The sequence below is a fragment of the Dasypus novemcinctus genome, chromosome 5, assembly GCF_030445035.2.
Source record: "Dasypus novemcinctus isolate mDasNov1 chromosome 5, mDasNov1.1.hap2, whole genome shotgun sequence".
In the NCBI taxonomy this organism is placed as follows: domain Eukaryota; kingdom Metazoa; phylum Chordata; class Mammalia; order Cingulata; family Dasypodidae; genus Dasypus; species Dasypus novemcinctus.
This window is the reverse complement of record NC_080677.1, coordinates 54,741,509-54,760,371: the sequence shown is the minus strand read 5'-3', so window position 1 is coordinate 54,760,371 and position 18,863 is coordinate 54,741,509. Positions and strand designations below refer to the sequence as shown.

Genomic DNA, 18,863 nt, shown 5'->3' with positions numbered 1-18,863 from the left:
TCCAGCTTATCATAGATTTCACCCATGTAGGTGTCAGCTTACATCCTTCCTCTACCCCCCAATTTCCTGTAAGCCTATCATCCAGCCTCTAGCTCTCTGAGGCAGCTTGGTTTACTTATTTCATATCATTGAAGTCATGTAGTATTTGTCCTTTAATGCCTGGGTTGCTTCACTCAACATAAGGTTCTCAAGATTCATTCATGTTATCACATGTGTTTGTAGTGTATTTGTTCTTAAAGCCAAGTAGTATTCTATTGTATGTATATACCACATTTTATTTATCCATTCATTTGTTGATGGGCATTTGGGTTGATTCCAACTTTTGGCAATAGTGAACAATGCTGCTGTGAACATTGCTGTGCATGTATTGGTTTGTGTCCTTCTTTTCAGTTCTATTGGGCATATTTGCTGGGTCATATGGCAAATCTATGACTAGTTTTTTGAGAAACCGCCAAACTGTCCCCCAGAATGGCTGGATCCTTCTGCATTCCCACCAGCAGTGGATGAGTGTTCCCATTCCTCCACATCTTCTCCAGCATTTGTAGTCTTCTGTTTTTTTCATAGCTGCCAATCTTATGGGAGTAAGATGGTATCTCATTGCAGTTTTGATTTGCATTTCCCTGATAGCTAGAGATTTGGAGCATTTTTTCATGTGCTTTTTAGCCATTTGTATTTCTTCTTTGGAGAAGTGTCTGTTTAAATCTTTTTCCCATTTTTTAAATGGGTTGTTTATCTTTTTATTTTCAAGATGTAGGAATTCTTTATATATGGATACATGGGTTTTCAATCCCATCTTCTTGGTTTTAAGACTTTGAGCATGGGAAGCGAACTTGGCCCAGTGGATAGGGCCTCCTTCTACCACATAGGAGGTCTGTGGTTCAAACTCTGGGCCTCCTTGACCTGTGTGGTGCTGGCCCACGTGCAGTGCTGATGCATGCAAGGAGTGCCCTGCCACATTGGGGTGTCCCCCGCATAGGGGAGCCCCACACACAAGGAGTGCGCCCCGTAAGAAGAGATGCCCAGCGCGAAAGAAAGTTCAGCCTGCCCAGAGTGGTGCCGCACACACGAAGAGCTGACACAACAAGATGACACAAGAAAAAGAAACACAGATTCCCGTGCCGCTGACAACAACAGAAGTGGACAAAAAGAACAACACACAACAAATGGACACAGCGAACAGACAACTGGGGCCGGGGGGGGGGGGCGGAGAGAAGGGGAAAGAAATTTTAAAAAATCTTAAAAAAAAAAAAAGATTTTGAACAGGTGAGTTTATCCATAAAAAAAGGAAAACACATACCACCCCTCAAGAACATTTTCACTCTCAGGGTGATGGTAAGGATTAAATGAGTTAATCTATGTGAATTGCTCAAAACATTATAGGAACATAATAAACATAAGGCTCTTGCCATTATTGATTTTGGTATTTTTAGCAAATTTTTTATTGTCTTTTAAAAAAAGATACATAGATCACACAAAATGTTATATTAAAAAATATAAGAGGTTGCCATATACCCCATTCCCCAACCCACCTCCACTCCTCCCACATCAACAACCTCCTTCATCAGTGTGGCACAGTCATTGCATTTGGTGAATACATTTTGGAGCACGGCTACACCTCATGGATTATAGTTTATTTTGTAATTTACACTCTCCCCCAGTCCATTCAGTGGGTTATGGCAGAATATATAATGTACTGAATCTGTCCCTGTAATATCATTCAGGACAACTCCAAGTCCTGAAAATTTCCCCATATCACACCTCTTCTATCCTCTCCCTGCCCTTAGCAACTCCTGTGGTCACGGTCTGCACATCAGTGATACCATTTCTTCCATTGCTAGAGTCACAATAGTTTTATAATAGAATACCAGTAAGTCCATCTAATCCATATTTTATTCCTCCATCCTACTGAGATGTGCATAAGCGTGACCTCTTTGATGACCTCCCAACTCATTTTGAAGGCTCTTAGCCATATAAAATCTGTCTTTACCATTTCTCACTTTTATTCAAGGTCTTTTTCTAGTTGTCTCACCAGCTGGTGATTGGTAGTAAGCCCTCAGTGCCAGGGAGGCTCATCCCTGGGAGTCATGTCCCACACTGGGGGGAAGGTAATGCATTTACATGCTGAGTTTGGCTTAGAGCGTGGCCACATTTGAGCAACATGGAGGCTTTCAGGAGGTAATTCTTAGGCCTACAGCTCTAGGCCTTGTTGAAATTTCAAGCACATCCACTCATAAACATAGTCATCAGTGTCAAGGGCCCATCATTGGACCATCCTTCTTCACTGGTCTTTGCCCTTGTACTTGGGGGATTGTTGCTGTTCCATTGGGGAATGCAACAGAGCTCCCCCAGATGGGAACTCTGCACTCCCTCAATTGTTATGTGTAACTCTACATACTATGACAATACCCAATGACTATCCGAACATATTTATATACTCTCTATATATGCCCTGAAGAACTCCCTCTGACCCATGCATCCCCCATCAATGACACCCACACCAGTGCTCCTCCCCTGCCATAGTTGAACCCCTCTGTAATCCAAAATTTCTTAAAAAATGAAGCCTAATATATTACCAAATTCAATTAGTAGGAAAATGATATGTTAATGATAGGTTTAAAGATTAGAAATGCTATTATTGTTTTATCATTATTATTATTAATATTATTTTACAACCCCCAAAACCACTACTAGATATATACAATAGATAATCTTATGCACTTGTGGATCAGAATACTATAAAAGAATATCTACGTCGGAATAAATTTAGCAGCTCCAAACTAGAACCAGTCCTAGAGTCCCTAAGAGTGTAATGATTGAATAGTAGAATACCATAACATAAAAGTTCATGTTGTAACCATACAAGGAAATACTATATAGCAGTGAAATGAATTAACTATAGTCTATCATAAATATAATCTTGATTGAAAGAGAGAAGTCAAATACAAATGGATCGATATTGTTAGCAATGTAGACAATAGTCGTAAAGTGATAAAGAGATGGAAGGAAATGACTGTTACAAATATTAGGTTAGTATCTTCCCTCAGGGGAGCAAACAAGGTTGTGATTGCGAATGATTACATGGGGATGTTATGGAGTCCTGGGTGGCAATGCTTATTTTTCTGAGCTGGGCAATATTTATATGACTTTTTGCTTTCTAGTGATTCTTCAAATTACACATGCATGTTTATACATTCTTCAGTATGTGTGTTATACCTCATTGACCCCCATTTTTAAGCTAGTGTAAACTTCTGAAGTATACAAGATAGCTGTTGTCCAAAATAAGGGTATATAGGAAGGAGAAAATTAAGAAAATGTTATCCCTAAATTGGCGTTCTGAAAGGATTTTGGAGGCACTTGCTTAAGGTCATAGGAAGAAAAGGAATGGGTGATATAAGGATAAATCCCTCCCAAAAAAGCATTGGGAGGAAAAACAAAAGAGGATGGGAGGGGAAAGGTGAATTTATAAGAAATTTAGTGTTAGTGAAACTTTGTTTTCAGTCTATGATTTTATGAGCATTCTGACCCCAGCAGGTTGTTAATATAGTAGGCCAGATCTCCAAAAGATGGCTAAAAAGCTTGAAGCCTCAGATGCTCAGATACTTGCAGACTTTTAGTACTCTTGTTTTTTTCACCATATGGAAATACTTGACTGAGATTCCATGTGTCTGTATAGTTTTACGTCAGTTTGTACAAATGTTTTGTTTTCTAAGCAAACATTTTTACCAAGCATTCCTATCTCTGAGGCTCATAAATATCTATAGATTTTAAGAAATATAGATTACTGGGCCTCACCTTGAAGATTCTTTGAGAATGGGGCCTGGGCATTTGTAGTTTTAAAAGCTCTCTGAAATTCTGATTAGCTTTTGGGATTATGTCCCATCGCCTTCTTAAACAAGTAATAACAACAAACCTTGAATGAATAAATAATAAGGTGGGAAAAGAATTATTTTATTTCAATCAAGGACCAACCACAGGTTTCCTTTCGTTTATACTAATTAATTATCCTCTTTTTTTTTGCATAATCCAACTACCCCAATTTTGTCTTAATCATAATGCTTCATGAACTTGTTCAATATGTAATATAAAAATATATCTATTTGAGAAATAAAATAGGAATAATAGTCACTCTGTTATTGTACTTCTTTTAGTTTTTACAAAGCTCTTTACTTTTTAATCCGTGATACCATTTTATATTAATATGTTTCAAATTAAGTTGGTTTTGCAGTGAGTAATGAGGGGGTGTTTGCATTTTTCCTCTGGTTTCTAATTTATTCTTTTGGGAAGAGTCCTGATGGAGGAAAGACAATAGAATCTTTCTAATGGCAATTAGATTCATGTAAAATTATTGAATTTGAAGGATTTGATAAGATTAATAAATTTATCTAAAACCACATTTTTCATCATTTAATTTTGAGAGTTTATTTGGTCAAGAAATGCTTCTTGACTCTCAGGATTAATGAAGTTAAAACACAGATTCATTAATTCCAACTAGTTTCTTTGCTTTGAGCATCTCTACATTGGACTTACAGAAACATGCAGAAATGCTGGGCTCAACTGGCATTTATTATGGGCTTTAAGAAATGAAAATATTATTTTTGTACAAACTGTAGGATTGACTTGTGCTGCTTTAGCAAAAAAAATGATAGAGTTCAATGCTAGATACTTGAAATAGTATACCCTTTTCAGATTTTTAAGACAATTCAGTGAAAAGCTGATAGAATCTGAATGTTGAATAATTGTTGCTAAGCAACTTTAACAGAATAACTATCTGCATGGTAATGTCGTATCTATCTACTGAATGCTGCTATTCACAATTAGATGACTGAAAAGAGCCAAACACTAGGATTCAAGAATATTAAAAATTTAAATTTAAAGTATATATCTTAATAAACTTGTAAGATAAGCTCACTCTAAATTGATAAAGGGGACAAATCAGCAAGAAGATTGTAACAATTAAAATATGTATGCACCTGATGACAGAGCCCTGAAATAAATGAAGCAAATACTGACTATTTAAAGGGAGAAATAGATGGCTCTACATTAATAGTAGGAGACCTTAATACACCTTTTTCAATAATTATAGAACATCTAGATAGAAGATCAATAAGGAAATACAGGGAAGCAGATTTGGCCCAACAGCTAGGGCATCCGTCTACCACATGAGAGGTCCAAGGTTCAAACCCAGGGCCTCCTGACCCATGTGGTGAGCTGGCCCATGCGCAGTGCTGATGCGCACAAGGAGTGCCGTGCCATGCAGGGGTGTCCCCTGCATAGGGGAGCCCCACGTGTAAAGAATGCAACCTGTAAGGAGAGCCACCCAGTGAGAAAAAAGTGCAGCTTGCCCAGGGTGTCGCTGCACACATGGAGAGCTGACGCAGCAAAATGACACAACAAAAAGAGACACAGATAGCCAGTGTTGCTGACAAGAATACAAGTGGACACAGAAGAACACGCAGCAAATGGACACAGAGAACAGACAGCTGGGGGGACGGGCAGGGAAGGGGAGAGAAATTAAAAAAAAATTCTTAAAAAAAAAATAAGGAAATACAAGACTTGAGCAATACTCTAAACCAATCATACCAACGGCATATATAGAATCTTTCACCCGATAGTAGCAGAATGTATATTCATCTAAAGTGTATATGGGCCATTCTCCAGAATAAATCATATCTTAGGTCTCAAAACAAGTCTCAATAAATTAAAAAATATTGAAATTGTACAATGTACCTTTTTTTTGGCCATAATGGAATGATGCTAGAAATCAGTAACAGAGGGAGAAATGGAAATTAACAAATAAGTGGAAATTAAACAAGATCCTCTTAGTGTACTCTTAATTAACAATCAGAAGCTTAAAGGGGAAATCACAAGGGAAATTAGAAAGTAGCTTGAGGCAAATGAAAACAAAAATCCAGCTCACCAAAACTTATAAAGTACAGCAAAGGTAGTGCTGAGAGGGAAATTTAGAGTTCTAAATGCTTACATTAAAAAAGAAGAAAGATTTTGTATCAGAGACCTAACCTCAAAGCTGGAAGATCTAGAAAAAAGAAGAGTAAACTGAAAGCAAGACAAAGGAAGGAAATAAAGATTAGAGTAGAGATACATGAAATAGAGAAAAAAAATTAGAGAGAAACAATAAAACCAAAAGTTGGTTCTTTGAAAAGATCAATAAAATTGACAAGCTTTTAATTAGACTAACAAAGGGAAAAATGAGAGAGAACAAACATGACTAAAATCAGAAATGAAAAGGGGGATTTACTACTGACCCAAATGAAATGCAAAGGACTTTAACAGGATACTATGGACATGCCACCAAATTAGATAACCTAGATGGAATGGACAAATTTCTAGAAACATACAAGCTACCTACATTGACTCAGAAAAAATAAAATATCTCATAAACCAATAACTAGTAATGAGATTGAATCAGTCATCAAAAACCTGCAGACAAAGAAAAGCCCAGGACCAGATTGCCTCACGGGAATTTTACTAAATATTTCAGGAAGAATTAATGCCAATCCTGCTCAAACTCTTCCAAAAAATTGAAGAGGAAGAGAACACTCCCTAATTCATTCTACTAGGCCAACAGTACCCTCATAACAAAACCAGATAAAGATACCACAAGAAATGTACAGACCAATATCTCTTATGAGTATTGACTCAGAAATCCTCAACAAAATACCAACAGACCACATCCAATAGCACACTAAAATAATTATACACCATGATCAAGTGTTTTTTTTTTCTCTTCTTTTTTTTATTTTTATTTTTTTCCCCAAATTCTACTCAATTTATTCATTTTTTAAAAGATATTACATTAAAAAATATGAGGTCCTCATTCACCCCCACCACCCCCACCCCACCACTCCCCCCACAGTAACACTCTCCCCCATCATCATGACACATCCATTGCATCTGGTGAGTACATCTCTGGGCATCACTGTACCCCATGTCCCGTGTTCCACACCATAGCCCACACTCTCCCACGTTCCATCCAGTGGGCCATGGGAGGACATACAACGTCCGGCAATTGTCCCTGGAGCCCCACCCAAGACAACTCCAAGTCCCGAAAATGCCTCCACATCTCATCTCTTCCTCCCATTCCCCGCACCTAGCAGCCACCATGGCCACTTTTTCCACACCAATGCCACATTTTCTTGGTTATTAACCACAATAGTTCATGAATAGGATATCATTAAGTCCACTCTGATCCTTACTGTATTCCTCCTTCCTGTGGACTTTGGCTTGGTTGTGTCCATTCCACATCTATGTCAAGAGGGGGTTTAGATTCCACATGGATATTGGATGTAATCCTCCTGCTTTCAGTTGAAGGCACTCTAGGTTCCATGGTGTGGTGGTTGACATTCTTCAACTCCATGTTAGCTGAGTGGGGTAAGTCCAATAAATCAGAATGTAGGAGCTGAAGTCTGTTGAGGCTCAGGGCCTGGCTATCATATGGTCAGTCCAGAGATTCAAATCCCCTAGATATATCTTAAGCCCCAGCACCAACTAAATTCCAGTAAAGTAGCATGAAAGGCTTGTGAAAAGAGATCCCATCTGAGTCCAGCTCCATCATGCAGAAACACCAGCTCCAAAGAAGGGCCAACGGGCATGGCAGTGAACCCGATCTGCCATGACCATAGAACCTGTGGGTCTCTTTAGCCCTCAAAAGGACCAATATCTGGGGTTGTATCTACTTTATCTGTCTCTGAGACTCTGCTCAGGTGTGCATAAGGGCAATCCTTCTGACAACCTCCAGACTCTTTTTTAGAGACTCATAGCCATATAAACTCATTTGTCCTTTCCATTTCCCCCTTACTTTAGGTCAAACAGTATTTTTAACTCCTGTTATTATATGTAGACAGGGATATTCTGCTGGTCCGCGTTGAACCTTTAATTCAAGGTCATTTTCTAGTTATGTCATCAGCTGGTACTTGGTAGTGATCCCTCGGTGCCAGGGAGGCTCATCCCTGGGTGTCATGTCCCACACTGGGGGGAAGAAGGCAGATCAAGTGGTTTTCATTCTAGCCATTCAAGGGTAGTTCAACAGAAGAAAATCAGTTAATGTGATAAACCACATAATCAGAAAACAGGGAAAAAACAACACACAACCATCTCAATTGACACAATGAAAGTATTTGACAAAATCCAGTACCCCTTCTGGATGAAAAAGACTGAGAACACAAGAAATAGAAGGAAACTTCCTCAACATGATAAAGGGCATATATGGAAAACTCACAGCCAGCATCCTACTCAATGGTTAAAGACTGAAAGTGTTCCTCCTAAGATCAAGAACAAGACAAGGCTGCCTACTCTTACCAGTGTTAATTCAACATTGTACTGTAATTTCTAGTCAGAGCATTAGGTGAGAAAAAGAAATAAAAGCCATTCAAATGGGAAGGGAGAAGTAAAACTTTCCCTATTTGCAGAGGACATGATCCTAAGTGCAGAAAATCCTGAAAAATCCACCACAAAGCTCCCAGAGCTAATAAATAAATTCAGCAAAGTGGTGTAGTACAAGATCAACACTCCAAAGTCAGTAGTTATTTCTATACACTAGTAATAAGCAATCTGAAGAAGAAATCAAGGGAAAAAATCTGTTTATAATAGGAAGTAAAAGCATAAAATATCTGTAATAAATCTAATCAAGAATGTAAAGGACTTGTAACCAAAAGACTGCAAAACATTGCTAAAAAAAATCAAGGAAGACATAAATAAATGGAAGGTCATTCCCTGTCCATAGATTAGAAGGCAGCATATTGTTAAGATGTCAATTCTATCCAAAGAGATTTATAGATTCAACTTAATCCCAAACCAAATTCCAACAATCTTCTTTGCAGAAATGGAAAAGCCAATCATCAAATTTATGTGGAATAACTAAAGTCATCTTGAAAAAAGAATGAAAGTGGAGAACTTAACTTCCTGAGCTTAAAATATATTACAGAGAGCCTGGTCCCACGTTGACTCCTGCCACCCTCTGCCCTGCAGCTGCTACAAATGCCCTGCCTACTGCCCTGCCTATTTGACCATCGCCTCAGGACCTGCTGTATGATTAGGCCACAGTCTTCAATGGGTACACCTATTTCTTAGATCTTGGTCCAGTTAGAGTTTCTAAAGGGCAGTGGAAATTACTAGCAGGCACAGCATGACTTCTATGTAGACAAGTGATCTTTAGAAACTCACTACTTCTCCATCAAGAGTCCAGGCAACCTGGACACTGAAGTGCTGAATTGAAATCCACAGAGCATTTTACAAGAGTTCTGATCTGGATGGGGTAAACCTCAGTGCACTTCTTCATATTGCCTCGGTATTACTGGATTGAAGAATGGCTACTTCTTGTTAGGAGGTTAATTTCATTTTCCATTATTCCCAACTTCATACTTAAAGCACTGAGAATTTCAGGTGGAGTATATTGAAGTAGACTTCAGTTTCTTTACATCATTTCTGTATTCAATTTTTAAAACTCTTTCATATTCCTTTTGAGTGTTTTGAACTAAGTTAACATGGCTCAAATGAAGGGAGTCACATATAAGAACATGAGATTTCTTATTACACACAATCCAACAGATGCAACCTTAAGAAAATTTATAGAGGAATTTAAGAAGTATGGCATTACCATAATAGTAAGAGTATGTGAAGCAACTTATGACACCGCTCTTGTGGAGAAAGAAGGCGTCCAAGTTCTTGATTGACCTTTTAATGATGGTGTACCACCATCCAACCATATTATTGGTGATTGGTTAAGTCTTGTAAAAATTAAGTTTCATGGAGTACCTGTTTGCTGCATTGCTGTTCATTGTGGAGCAGGTCTTGAGAGATCTCCAGGGCTTGTTGCTTTAGCATTCATTGAAGATGAAATGAAATATGAAGCTGTAGCACAGTTCATAAGACAAAAGCAACATGGAGCTTTTAACAGAAAGCAACTTTTGAATTCGGAGAAGCACTGTCCTAAAATGTGGCTGTGTTTCAAAGACGCCAATGGTCACAGAAACAACAGAGAAACTGGGGTGCCTAAAGCTATCGCCTTGGAAGTGGAACTTGAAAGAAGACCTAATTTGTTGTACATACTTGCCAACATATTGGTGAATAAATCTACTGAAGCTTCCATAGGAGTATTGATTGAAAAGCAGTTTTACCAAGCTGCAAGTTTCACAGAATTGCAACCTCTTTATTTTGGTTATGATCAACCCATTTGGACACATTCTTGCTGGTCAGCATTTAAAACGGACTCATTATTTGTAACAGTTGACCTTTCCTGAAACCATGCAGTATTGACTGATAAGTCTTCTTTAAATCTATTCCCATGCCAGAATCTTATTAATATACAAGAAATTTAGAGAGATTAGGTGCCAAAATGCACACACACAATACTTATATATTTTTAGTATTATACAGAATTAAAATCCCAGGAACTATGAACACTCTAGATCTTATGTGTTTATTCCTTCAGTCATTTCAAATGTTGAAAGTACGATCTATATGGTTATTTGCCTGTTTATGTTTCTACCTCCCACATTCATACCAGTACACACCAGGTTTATGCAACCTTTGAATATTGTTGGATTTTTACCGAGTCTTACAGTGCCTATTTAATGAATATCTGTGAATCTCATTTTGTGACATTAGAGAAACTTCCATTTTAAAAACATGCATTTTATAGAAGCAAATGTATTTAATGTGTCCAGACAAAAAAGTCTTATGGTTAATTTAATGTTTGCACTTTGGAGTGTAACTTAACTGGGAGGGACTGACAAATGAATGGGAGGGAGCTATTAAATATTTTTAGTAAAATGTTGCTTTCATCTTGTACAGAACATGAAGAATATGTTCTTTATTTTAGTAACTGTATATTTTTGAAGATAGATGTGCTTTGTTATGGTAGCTACAATAATTCTTAACCACAAAATTTCTGAAATTCTTGTAACTTTTTACATATCTACTGTAAGTTGTTGATCAACTATTACTTTTTATTGATAAGCAAATTTTCCCTTCGTTTCCCAATCTCTTGCAAAGAAAGAAGTAGGTTTCTGCTAGTGAATTCAGCAGACATCTAGTATTTTATATGCCTTTTGAGCTGTGTAATTTAATATTTGGATACTTGATAATTTGTTTTATTATGTAATTGATAAAATGGTGATGTGTGTTAATGTTAGTTTGACCATATATTTATACTACCTGGGAATGTGTGGTTATAGTTCTGTGGGAGAAATAATTTATCAGTGTTTACCAGCTTGTAAAAACTTAATACAAGAACTTAAGCAGCTAAATAAAAAATGAAATGCAAAAAAACCAACCAAACAAACAAAACAACAACAAAAAACTTGTCATAATGCTAAAGTAACCAAAACAGCATGGTACTGGTACAAGGACAGACATATAGACCAATGTAATAAAATTGAGAGCTCAGATTTCTAAACTTACATTTATATCCAACTGATTTTTTAAAAGATTTATTTTATTTATTTATTTATTTTTATTTCTCTCCCCTTCCTCCCTGCCCCCCCATTGTCTACTCTCTGTGTCCATTCACTGTGTGTTCTTTTGTGTGCACTTGCTTTCTTGTCTGCAGCACCAGGAATCTGTGTCTCTTTTTATTGCACCATCTTGCTGTATCAGCTCGGTGTGTGTGTGGTGCCACTCCTGGGTAGGCTGCCCTTTTATGCACAGGGAGGCTCTCCTTCCAGGGTGTTCTCCTTGTGAATGGGGCTCCCCTGCGTGAGGGACACCCCTGCATGGCACAGCACTCCTTGTGCGCATCAGCACTGTGCAAGGGCCGGCCGACCACATGGGTCATAAGGCCCTGGGTTTGAACCCTGGACCTCCCATGTGGTAGGCAGATGCTCTATCAGGTGAGCCAAATCCACTTCCCATATATCCAACTGATTTTTAACAAGGGGCCAAAGACCATTCAATTGGGAAAAAATAGTCTCGTCAACAAATGGTGCTAGGAAAACCGGATTCCATATACAAAATAATACCTCACACCATATACACATTCAACTCAAAATGGAATAAAGACCCAAATATAAAAGCCAGAACTATGTAATTCCTAGGAGAAAACATAGGGAACCTCCTTCAGGACCTTGTGTTTGGCAATGGTTTCTAGATTTTATACCCAAAGCAAAGCAATAGAAGGAAAACTAGATAAATTGGACCTCCTCAAAAGTAAAAACCTTTGCACCTCAAAGGACTTTATAATGAATGTAAAATAAAATCTGCACAATGGGCAAAAATATTTGGGAACTATATACATAATAAGGGTTTAATAATCAGATTATATAAAGAAATCCTTCAACTCAACAATAAAAGGACAAACAGCCCAATTGAAAAATGGGCATTTCTCCAAAGATGATATAAAAATGGTCAAAAAGCACATGAAAATGTGCTCGCTATCATTAGCCATTAGGGAAATGCAAATCAAAACACAAGGAGATACCATTTCACACCCATTATACTATCTGCTCTTTAATAAATGGAAAATTAAAGATATTGGAGGGGATATGGAGAAATAGGAACTCTCATCCATTGCTATTGGGAATTTAAAATGGTGCAACCACTATGGAAAACGGATTGGCAGTTCCTCAGAAAGTTAAATATAGAACTACCATATGAACTGGCAATCTCACTTCTAGTTACATACCAAAAATAATTGAAAACAGTGACTCGAATAGATACCTGCTCACTGACTGATAATGACTCATAGAGGCCTTATTCACAATTGCCAAAAGATGGAAGCAACCCAAGTTTCTATTAACTGATGAATGGATAAACAAAAAGTGGTATATACACACTGGAATAACATTCAGCTCCAAAAAGGAATGAGATTCTGATACATGCAACAACAGGGATGAACCTTGAAGACATCATGTCAAGTGAGATAAGCCAGACATTAAAGGACAAATATTGATTGATCACACTGATATGAAATAATTAGAATAAGCAAACTCATGGAATCAGAATCTGGAATATAGATTACTAGGTGATAGGGTGGGAGTAGGAAATAAGGAGTTAAGGCTTAAAATATACAGTTTCTCTGTGAGACAATGGAAAAGTTTTGGTAATAGATAGTAGTGATGACAGTGCAAACTTGTGAACATAATCAAGAGCACTGAATTGTATATTCGAATGTGGTTAAAAAAGGAAATTCTAGTGAGTTCTGGCAAGATGGTGTCATCATAGGTGGGCACTCCCCAACTCTCTTGAAAAAAAATCGCTGAGAAGGTGAAATCTTACCTGAGTGAGCTGTTTTGGAACCCACAGAGCAGGGCTTCCATCTGGAGGGAACTGAACACAGACATAAAGAGCCCAAGGGAAAACTGTGAATTTCTTGCCCCTGTGGCTGGAAATGGTGGGTGGCTAAGCCCCACCCTCAAGGCACAAAGCCTCCTCAAACCCCCTGACTCCCACCAGCCACCAAGTGGAAGGGAGCATTCTCTGGAAGGGATTGGGATACTGGTGAAGGGTAGAGAGGGGTTTCCTTTCTGTGGGTTTGGTTACCTGGGCCCTCTTTGAACTTTAGGGGGCATAACAGCCAGCACCAAGGTGGCCCCAGGAAAAAGGGTGTGGGGAATCTGCTCAGGCAGCCTGACTCACCCAGCTGCCCTGGGAGAGATGAATTTAGGCCTGGAGAGGGCAGAGATAGGCAATTGACAAGTCCTGCAGCACTGAAAACTATCACAGTTCCAACTCCCCGGAGGGAAGCAGGTTGTAGAAAACCTCAATAAATTCTCAAGGGCCTATTTAGGGTTCTCTGGTAGGAGGGGGCATCTGGAAGAGTTGAGAGTGGTTTCTTTGTGGTGAGTTCAGTCACCAAGGTCCCCTTTGAATTTCAGAAGGGACCTCGACCTGACCAGGAGAGGGGAAGGGTATCTGCTCACACAGGTTGTCATGCCCAGCTGCCCTGGGAGAGAAAGCAATTAGAATAGAAAGGGGGCGGTGACAGAAAAGCACCTAATCGGCAGGACTCTGGCCAACTGCAAAGATTCTAAACTGCCTGGGGGAAAGGTTAACTGACCCAAGGAGAAAGTTTGGTTCAGTGGAGGAGTTCCCACCTTGAATATATGAGTTCCCTGGTTTGATTCCCAGCTCTTCTTAGACAAGTGATCTACTGGGTTATCAGACATACAGCTGATGCTATAGGACAGGGAAGATATAGACATTCTTTTTGTATTACTTGTTTTCCTTATAAAGGTTCCTTTTAAAAATTTAACTTAGTTTACTTGCTAAAATCCGGTTCAAAACCTGCAGAGCACAGGCTGCAGGGCAATTGATTGACCAACACTGGCAGCCTGAGAAGCTCCTAAGAGGGAAGACTGTTTTTCCATGGTTTTTATTTGTTAGTTTTTGTTTCTTTTTTTATCCTCTTTCTTCCCCCACCCCCTTTTAAAAAAATCAGTAGCTGCTCTCCTTTGTTCTTTGTTGTGTTTCCCCTTTGTTTCCCTTTTTTATGTTTACCAATTTAAAAAAATCTGGTTGTGTCATCATCTTTTTTGGTGTGTCTCTTTACTGCATGGGTGCCTGTGCTTCTCCATGCCATGTGGGGTTCTGCACCGTACCACGCAGGTCTGGGATACCTTTTTCCTGTTTTTACCAGGAGGTCCCAAGCATCAAACTGGGTCCTCCAGGTGGTAAATGGGAACTCAATTGCTTGAGCCACAGATGCTTCCCTAGCTTACCAATTTTGTCCACCTATGCTATTTCTTTTCCTTCCTTCATCTTTCTGTCTTCTGCTTTCTGTTGTTGTTCCTACATTCCACCTCTTTTTTTGTTTGGTCCTCAACTTTCCTTGACTTTATTTCTCTCTTTTTTTCTTCCCTTTTTAACATTTTTTTCTATTTGTCTTTTCTCTTTCCCTTTCTTCTCATCATTCTGGCCTTTTAATTCATCCTATATATTTTTCTCTATTCAGTTTCTCATTGTATATACTCACTTTTTAATTCTGATTCCTCTGCACTTCTTACTTGAGTTAATTATTCATTTTCCTAGGTCTCATACAGTTCCTCTTCTACCTTTTACTATTATTATTACTATGATCCTGGCCTTTCATCTTACCTCTTTCTTTTTCTCTGCCCTAATTTTTTTTTCAAAAGAAGATAGACAAGAGCAGGGAAATAGAAAAAGAGGAACGAAGTGTCACAGAGAAAATTTACCACACATACATTTAAAAAAACAACAAAATAAAACCCTAGATTACAAAGAGAAGCCAATCAACTGAATAAACCCATCAAGATAAAGTGATGCTTACACACCAACAAAAAATTACAACCTTTACTATGAAACAGGAAGACATAGCCCAGTCCAATGAACCAACTAAAAAACAGGAGGGCATACAGAACATGGAACAACTAATCAGAGATGTCCAAGCAAATATCATGAATCAACTTAGTGAAGTGAAGGAAGAGATTAAGGATATTAAGAAGACACTGGAGAGTTGCAACACCTACTCTCTGGTTTGTTGGACTTGCTCAGGACAGCTGGCAGGGAGGTGGAGATGGTCAGCCACCACACCAGGGAACCGAGAGAGTCTACAACTGTAAGCAGGAGAATTCCATTCATCAGCCATATGGGATCTAAGCCCCCTCTTGAGTTAGAGGTTGAGTGGACATTGCCATCCCAGGGTCCTCAGGATGGAGAAATAAAATATGGATTAGAGTGGACTTACTGGTATTCTACTGTAGAATTATTGTGACTCTAGCAATGGAAGAAACTGTATCATTGATGTGGAGACAGTGGCCACAGGAGTTGCTGAGGGCTGGGAGAGGGAAGAAGAGTGTGATATGGGGGCATTTTCAGGACTTGGAGTTTGCCTGAAGATATTGCGGGGACAGATGCAGGATATCGTATATCTTGCAATAACCCACTGAATGGACTGGGAGAGAGTGTAAACTGCAATGTAAACTATAATCCATGCTGTGCAGCAGTGCTACAAAATGTATTCATTAAATGCAATGAATGTGCCACACTGATGAAAGAATTTGGTGATGTGGGAGGAGTGCAGGTGGGTGGGGAGTGGGGGAATTTTTTATTGTAACATTTTGTATGATCTATGTATCTTTAAAAAATATAAAAAAATCTATTAAAAAAAAAGAAAGTGAAAAGGCAGCCTACTAAATGGGAGAAAATATTTGGTAACCATATATCTGATAGAGATCTAATATCTTGCATATATAAAGAAATTCTATCCCCCCCCCAAAAAAAAGATGACACACCCATTTAAAAAATAGGCAAGTGATTTGAATAGACACTTCTCCAAAGAAGAAATACAAATGGCTAAAAAGCACATGAAAAGAAGCTCAACAGCACTAGCTATTATGGAAATACAAATCAAAACTTCAGTGAGATATCATCTTACATCCATTAGACTGGCAGCTATTAAAAAGAATAGAGGACTACAAGTGTTGGAGAGGTCGTAGAGGAATGGAAACCCTCATCTTCTGCTGGTGGGAATGTAGAATGGTGCAATCATTGTGGAGGACTGCATGGCAGTTCCCCAGAAAACTAACTATAGAACTATCATATGATCCAGCAATTCCACTGCTGGGTATATACCCAGAAGAACTGAAAGCAAGGACACGAACAGATATATGCATTCCTATGCTCATAGCGAACTTATTCACTATTGCCAAAAGTTGGAATCTACCCAAATGCCATTCAACAAATGAATGGATAAATGAATTGTGGTATGTACATATAATGGAATATTACTCAGCTTTAAGAAGGAACACATTATTAAACCATGGGATAATATGGATGAATCTTGAAGACCTTATGTTGAGTGAAGCCGAGCACTAAAGGAAAATATTACATGGCCTCACTGATTTGAATTGATCAAACTGAGGAGGCTCACAGAGTGAGAGCCTGGAAGATAGGTTTACAGGAAATAGAAAGGGAGAAGAAGGCTGTGAGCCAATGCCCATATGGGCAAAATCTATGATAAAGTGAAAGTGTGTAGTTATATGCAGTGGAGAGACATGCCAGTGGGCAGTGATACTATTGGGTTAAGTAGGGTAGGTATGTCAGGGATTGTGTGTGGAGGGGATTTTAGACTGTCCATGGAACGGGGGGGAGGGTTTGGGGAAGGAGCAGGTGAACATGGGAATTGGTGGGTACGTAGTTGAAGCTACAATGTTGGGAATGCTCTTTTGGCAATAGGGCAAGGTAGAGTTACTGGTTTAGGGCATTGGATGTGGGGGCCATTCAGGACAGGGTACCTATGTGGCAGGCTTCTAGAGATTGCATGAGTGTTCATCTTGACATAATGTGTTATATCAGTGTGTAGAGACACACATAATGAGTCAGAAGGTGTTGGACTCCCATCCAGGGGATGCCTGCCATGTTCTCAAATAGAGGGGGGAAAGTCTCTCAACAGCATGGGTAGTGCCCAGTAGGGGAGGACAGACCAATGTGTCAAGCCCTCAGTGTTGTTGCAAATAACTATGAATCTTGTCCTGCAAAGAGTGAAACCTGGTGGTTGCCATGGGTCTTAGGTGAGAGAGGAATAGAACAGATGTAACAGGTGGCATTTTGAGGGCGATGGAAATGTTCTACATGATCTTGCAATAATAGATTCAGGGCAAATTAATTTTCATCAAAATTTATAAAAGTGTATGGTCCAAAATGTAAACCATAATGTAAACCATTGACTATGGTTAGTAGATATGTTTCAATATTTGTACATCAATTATGACAAATGTACCATCCACATATAAAAGTTTATTAATAGGGGAGGGGAAAAAGGGAGAGGATTTTGGTTATATGGGAGTCCCTTATATTCTGTACATGACTTTGCTGTGACCTAAAACTTCTTTGAAGACAAAATGAAAAAAGTAAGACATTGGGGGAATAAATGAAAGAAAATGTCACTGTACAAACAGGACAACAGATCTTACTGTGATGAATGAAAAAGAGTAAAAAAATTTTTATAAATACTTTTTCATTATCCAACATTTTTTTTCAATTTTCTAATTTTTTCTATCTCTTATTTTTAAAACTATCATTACTATTTCATTTCCTTATTAATTGTATTTGGCTATTTTATTGGCCTCATTTTTTAAGAAGTTTTGGAAAACAGAAGGGTACAATTGTGGCAGCAGAGGACCAATTGTGTGGGGTGTCAGTGATGGGGGACACATGGGAGGAAGTTCACCTGGGCATACATATAAATCATATAAAAGTGTTCAAATGTTCATGGGATATTGTTATGGTGCATAGAGATTCACACAATAACTGAAAGAATATTGAATTCCCATCCTGGTGATCTCTGCCTCATTATCTGATGGTAAAATAAGAATCCCCCAAATACAGAGGCAATGGCTCCTGAAGGAGAATGGTCCATTGATGAGAACTTGATATTGATAACTGTGCCTATGAGCCTTTCCTCTTGAAATGGAAACTTAGCACATCATAGGGTGCCTAAGCATTGCCTCCTGAGAACCTCCTTGCTGCTCAAATGTGGCCTCTCTCTAAGTTGAATTCAGCATTTAAATGCAATAACTTCCCCCCAGTGTGGGACATGACTCCTAGGGATAAGCCTCCCTGACACTGAGGGGGATTACTACCAAACACCAACTAGCAATGCAACTGGAAAAAAACCTTGACCAAAAGGGGGAAAAGCTAAACATAAATGAGTTTATATGACTAAGAGACTTCAAAGTGAGTCAGAGGTCATTCCAGAGGTTACACTGATGCACGTCTCAGCAGGATCTCATTGACTGCCAAATTAGACACTACCCCAAATAGCAGGGTTCCTGAGGGCTCTGGAGACACCCAGGTGCTATGATCAGGGCAGATAGCTCATGAATTTAGTGCCTTGCCAGTGGGCCCTACTTTAAGTTTTGTGCTCCACAGTGTGACAGAATTGGACTTAA

At 38.8% G+C, this 18,863-nt stretch overlaps 1 pseudogene; it reads left to right on the top strand.

Annotated features, from left to right (window-relative positions):
- Nucleotides 1-9,524: 9,524 nt before the first annotated feature.
- Nucleotides 9,525-10,256, top strand: LOC105747320 (protein tyrosine phosphatase type IVA 1 pseudogene; annotated as a pseudogene).
- The last annotated feature ends 8,607 nt before the right edge of the window (nucleotides 10,257-18,863 follow it).